Here is a 6,000-nt window from a genome sequence, read left to right as displayed (position 1 = left end):
TGAATAATGTTATGGTATGTGTTGACATGTTTGGTTGAAGTCCCGAGGGCCTCGGGTGAGTTTTGGGTGGTTAACGGATTTTTTTGGACCTTGGAAAGATAGCAGATTTTCTGGTATTGTTGTTGCAGAGATTTGTTCTTCACGTTCGCGAAGAGATGTTGAGTGAGGTAGGCGAGTTGCTCTTTGCGTTCGCGATGATGGGTCTGTGTTCGTGAAGGTTGAGTTAGAATGTGCATCGCGAATGCGTGGCAGAGTTCGCGTTCGTGTAGAAGGGTGAAGCACGAGTCAAGATAAGGCCGGAACACATTGTACATCAAATGCATGAAGGATGCTGTGGTATTGGTCAGCCCAAATGACATAACAAGGAACTCGTAATGACCATACCGAGTCCTGAAAGCATTCTTTGGGATATCTGGCTCCCGAATCTCCAACTGATGGTAACCTGAACGCAAGTCAATCTTAGAAAACACTTGTACACCCTGAAGCTTGTTAAACAGATCATCAATATGAGGCAAAGGATAACGGTTCTTCATTTTAACTTTGTTCAACTAGCGATAATCAATACACATACGCATGAACCATCCTTTTTCTTCACAAACAAGATAGGAGCACCCCAAGGTGATACACTGGGCCAAATAAATCCATTATCAAGAAATTCCTGTAACTACTCCTTCAACTCCTTCAATTCAGGAGGAGCCATATGATACGGAGAAATAAAAATGAGCCATGGGCTTGACAATAGATCAATGCCAAAATCAATATCTCTATCGGGCGACATGCACGTAAGATCATCTGGAAATACATCGGGAAAATCCCATACTACTAGAACTGAATCAAATGAAGGGGTATCAATACTGACATCTCTCACGTACGCTAAATATGCGTCACACGCCTTCTTAACCATTCATTGAGCCTTAAGGAAACAAATAACTCTACCGGGAGTGTGATTTAAAGTACCCCTCCACTCAACACACGGTACACCTATCATAGCCAGCATCACGGTTTTGGCATGACAATCAAGAATAGCATAATGGGGCGACAACCCGTACATGCCAAAGATAATATCAAAATTTATGATGCTGAGCAATAATAAATCGGCTCTGGTCTCAATAGCACTAAGAGCAACCAAACATGACTGATAAATGTAGTCCACAACAAGAAAATCTCCCATAGGAGTAGAAACATAAACAGGGGAACTCAAAGAATCCCGAGGTACAGCCAAATGCGGAGCAAAATAAGAAGACACATAAGAGTAAGTGGAGCCTGGATCGAATAGAACCGATGCATCTCTGTGACAAATCAGTATAATACCTGTGATGACAGAATCGGAGGCAACAACCTCGGTACAAGTAGGAAGGGCATTGTATCGGGACTGTCCTCCCTCTCTAGGGCGACCTCTACCTCCCCGACCTCCACCTCTAGCTGGCTGAGTATGTGGGGTAGCAACTGGAGTTGTAACCATAGCCTGAGAACTCTACGGGGAGCGATGTGGCTGAGAAGTCTGTGGAGGTGCACTCCTTCCAAGTATAGGTCAATCCCTCACCACATGGAGTGTGTCACCACACTCAAAACAAGCTTTGGGAGGACGTGGCGGATGTGACTGGCTCGGGCCAGGTCTACTGGACTGACCTCTGAAAGCACCCCGCGCAGGAGGCATGCTAGAAACCGGAGGTGCATAATAAAGCTCCTAATGCCTAGGAGGAGCTGGAATGCCACTGGCTGTTGGAAGAGCTAAATGAATAGGGCGACTCATATAACCCCTACAATGACGACCTGCAGCTGGGGCACGGGCACAAGAATAATGGCTCGACTCTTGAGACCTCTTTTCCTCCCTTTCCTCTCTCCCTAGCATGCATAACATCAATACTCCTAGCATTGCTCCCCACCTGCTGATAAGAAATATCCATCTCCAACACACGAGCCATGCTAGTCCTGATTCTGGGAATAAGCCTCTAAATAAACAGGTGAACCCTCTCGCAAACAGTAGAAACCAAGGTTGGGGCATGTCTAGCCAAGATAGTGTAACTGATAGCATACTCTGAGTCAGTCATAGCACCCTAGCGCAAATGCTCAAACTCTACGCAATGCGTCCCTGAGGCTCTGAGGAACATACTCTCTCAGGAACAAATCTAAAAACTAGGTCCAAGTTAGTGAAGCAGCCTCATCCGGACAGTCTAGCTCATAGGTCCTCTACCACTCATAAGCGGCTCCTTGAAGCTGGAAAGTAGTAAAGAAAACCCTGCTCAATCCTGATATACCCATGGTACGAAGAATACTGTTAACACTCATCTACAAATCCCAGAGCATCATTAGATGCTAGACCACTGAATACAGGAGGCTTGTGCTTTTTGAACCTCTCAAGCCTCAGTTGCTCATCCTCGAAAATTGCTTCCCTGTCCTCGGGCTGACCTCTGACTGCAGGCTGTACAGGAATATTCTTAGGGACCTTCTCAATATGCACTCGCTACTCAGGAGTGCGGGCGGGGGGGGGAGTTTGTGCTCCTCTCACGGCCTAAGATGTAGCTGCAGCAAAGGGGAGCAACCCTGCCTGAGCCAAAGTGGTGTACATTCTCATGAACTGTGCAAGAGTCTCCTGAATGGCTGGAGTAGTAGTAGCAGTAGGCGTATCAGGTGCCTGGACTCCGGCTGGAATTGCTGGGGGTACCTCGGTGCTAACTCGTGCGGGTGCTCTGGCTGCACCACATGCACGTCCTTGGCCTCTACCCCGGCCTTTGACGGCTGCAGTAGGGGGCGCGGGTGCCTGATCATCTCGGGTAGCGCGGGTCCTCACCATCTGTGAGAGAATAAAAGATAGAACTTTAGAATTGTGACATCAAAATCTCGCACGACAAGAAAATCAAATGAAGTGGAATTTTCCTAACAATTACATAGCCTCTCGCCGATAAGTATAGACGTCTCCGTACCTATCAGCGAGACTCTAATAAACTGGCTTGTGATTCATGACTCCTATGAACCTAGAGCTCTAACACCAACTTGTCATAACCCCAGTTTTCCCTCCATGAACCATCGTGACGACATCTAGTCTCTACGACTAGGTATGCCCAACAATGCGAAAAATAAACCAATTTGCGGAATAAACAATTAAAAACCAAAATTGTGAAATAAAACGATGTTTAAAAGTGCTGCTCAACATACATAATATTAACTCTCAAAACTAAATAAATTTCCCAAAACCTAGAATCTCATGATCACAATCCTTTGAATGTCTACAAATATCTAACTCCAGATTATCTAACAAAGGAAAGAAAATACAGAAGGGTTAATACTTAAAAGGGAGAGTAGAAAGGAACTCTTCAGTCTGCAAATGTAGCAGATATACCTCGGAGTCTCTACAAGCGCCCTGTCTCAAGCGTGATAAGTTTGAGTGGAGGTACATGGATCTACAGATGAAGAACATGTACAGATAGGGCATAAGTACACTACAACGGTACTCAGTAAGTGTCAAGCCTAACCTCGATCGGGTAGTGGCGAAGAAAGTCAGGGCCCTACTAAGATTAAATAAAATATAAGGTATGACAACATAAGATACTAATTGGGGATCTCTTAGTATCCCGGGGATCTCTTAGTACCCTCAATATATGCCAGGGATCTCTTGGTATCCCGAGGATCTCTTGGCATCCTCAATATATGCTAGGGATCTCTTTGTATCTAGAGGATCCCTTGGTATCCTCAATATACGTGTTGGGGATCTCTCGGTATCCCGCAACTCAGCTCAAATCATATATGTATGGGGGATCTCCTGGGATGCCGTCCCATAGTCCCAAACTAAAACACACAACAACAACACAAAGAATACTCAATTAAACTCAATTTCGTACCAAAGTAAAACAAGTAATTCTAATCTAACATGCTTCACATAATACAAATAAGGTAGTTTAAACAATAAGGCAATTAAGTCAATTAAACATGGTTTCCTAAGCTAACAACAGGCTTAAATTTCAAGTAGAATAAACAAGAAAAGAAAACACAATTAAAGATACTTTAGTGAAAATCGGATATTCAATAATTAGCACAAGTACGCACTCGTCACCTTACGTACAAGGTATTTCAACTACCACAATACCAAATCCTAAGGGGAATGTCCCCCACACAAGGTTAGGCAAGCCACTTACCTCGATCCAGCTCAAAATCAACTCTAAACCACGTCTTTGCCACGAGTACTCGACTACAAATGACCCAAATCTATTCAATTCAATTGCATAATGTAAATAACATTTCAAGTAACTGATTCTACAATTAAATTCTAAGCTAATACGCGAAATTAAGTAAAATAACCAAAATGCCCCTCGGTCCCTCGTCTCAGAATCGGGTGAAATTTACATTTTCAAAATCCTAACATTCTCACAAGTCTATACATATTAAGAACACTGAAATCGGAGTTCAATTGACCCCTCAAATACCCATTTTAAGGTATCTTAATCTCAAGCCCTAATTACCCATTTTGTACTGATTTTCCCTAATTTTTCACCACTAATTAGACCTATAATCACATATAAATGAGTTATGAAGTCAAAAATGTTACATCCAAGTGATTCCCCTTTGGTTTCCTCAAAAATCTCCCTCAAAAGCTTCAATCCCATTCAAAAATGGTGGAAAAATAAAGAAGGGCCATGGATGGCCTATTTAAATACTGCCCAAGTATTTGTATATCGCGATCACGGGAGAAGTGATGCGATCGCATAGAAGAAATAGTTGTTGGCCAAAAGTGTGCTACACGATCGCGAACAAACCAATGCAATAGCATAGAAGGAAAACGCTACTGTCCAAATTTTGTGCTACGCGATCACGAACAAATCAATGCAATCGCATAGAAGGAAAATGCTACTTTCCAAATTTTGTGCTACGTGATTGCGAACAAATCAATGCAATCGCAAAGAAGGAAAATACTACTGTCCAAATTTTGTGCTACGTGATTGCGAACAAATCAATTTAATTGCATAGAAGAAAAATATGGCAGGTTGACATTGTACTACGCGATCGTGGCTATGCCTATGCGATCGCATAGAAGGAAACACTAGATAGCAGAACAACAGTTCAAACATAGGGAAAAATGCCCCGTAGCCCACCCGGAACACACCCGAGGCCCCGGGATCTCAATCAAACATACAAACCAATCCTAAAACATCATTCAAACTTGTTCCAACCTTCGGAATGCTCAATATCAAAATACCAATTTAGCATCGGATTCAAGCCTAAGAACTTCAAAAACTCTCAAAATACGCTTTCGATCAAAAAGACTATCAAACCTTGTCCGAATGACCTAAAATTTTGCATACATGTCACATCAATGCTACGGAGCTACTCCAACTTCTGGAATTCGATTCTGACCCTCGGATCAAAATCTCACTATTGAACCGGAAACTTAAAAAATTTAACTTTCGGCATTTCAAGCCTAAATTAGCTACGGACCTCCAAAACACAATTTGAACAAGCTCCTAAACCCGAAATCACCCAACGGATGTAACAGCACAATCAGAATTCCATTCTGAGGTCGTCTTCATACTGTTTCGACTACAGTGAAATTTCCCAAACTTAAGCTCTCATTTAGGGACTAAGCGTCCCAAAACTCTCCGAAACTCCAATATAAACCCTCCTGGCAACTCACAATAGCAGAAACAAACACGGGAAAAGCAGTTAATAGGGGATCGGGTCGTTAATTCTTGAGACGACCGGCCGGGTCATCACAAACTTCATTTTTTTTCAAATTATCCTAGGAGAAAATTTGTCAAACTAGGTTTTCTATCTTAAGAGAAAGATTCATCATGTGAGCACGTGATATTTGGCCAAAGCAAATTATTCCCAGAAATTCAAACAAAACAATTTCTTTATTATTTTACAATTTTTGTGAATTTTGGTGTCATTTTCTGTTAATTGTTGCATTTTATCTGTGCATTTTAATTCATATGAAAAATACAAAAATATGCATTTGCATTTAGGATTTAATTTCATATTTTAGTATTAATTAGGGGTTAATTTGTT

This window comes from Nicotiana sylvestris, chromosome 5 (assembly GCF_000393655.2).
Source record: "Nicotiana sylvestris chromosome 5, ASM39365v2, whole genome shotgun sequence".
Lineage (NCBI taxonomy): Eukaryota > Viridiplantae > Streptophyta > Magnoliopsida > Solanales > Solanaceae > Nicotiana > Nicotiana sylvestris.
Note: the sequence above shows the minus strand (reverse complement) of the source record.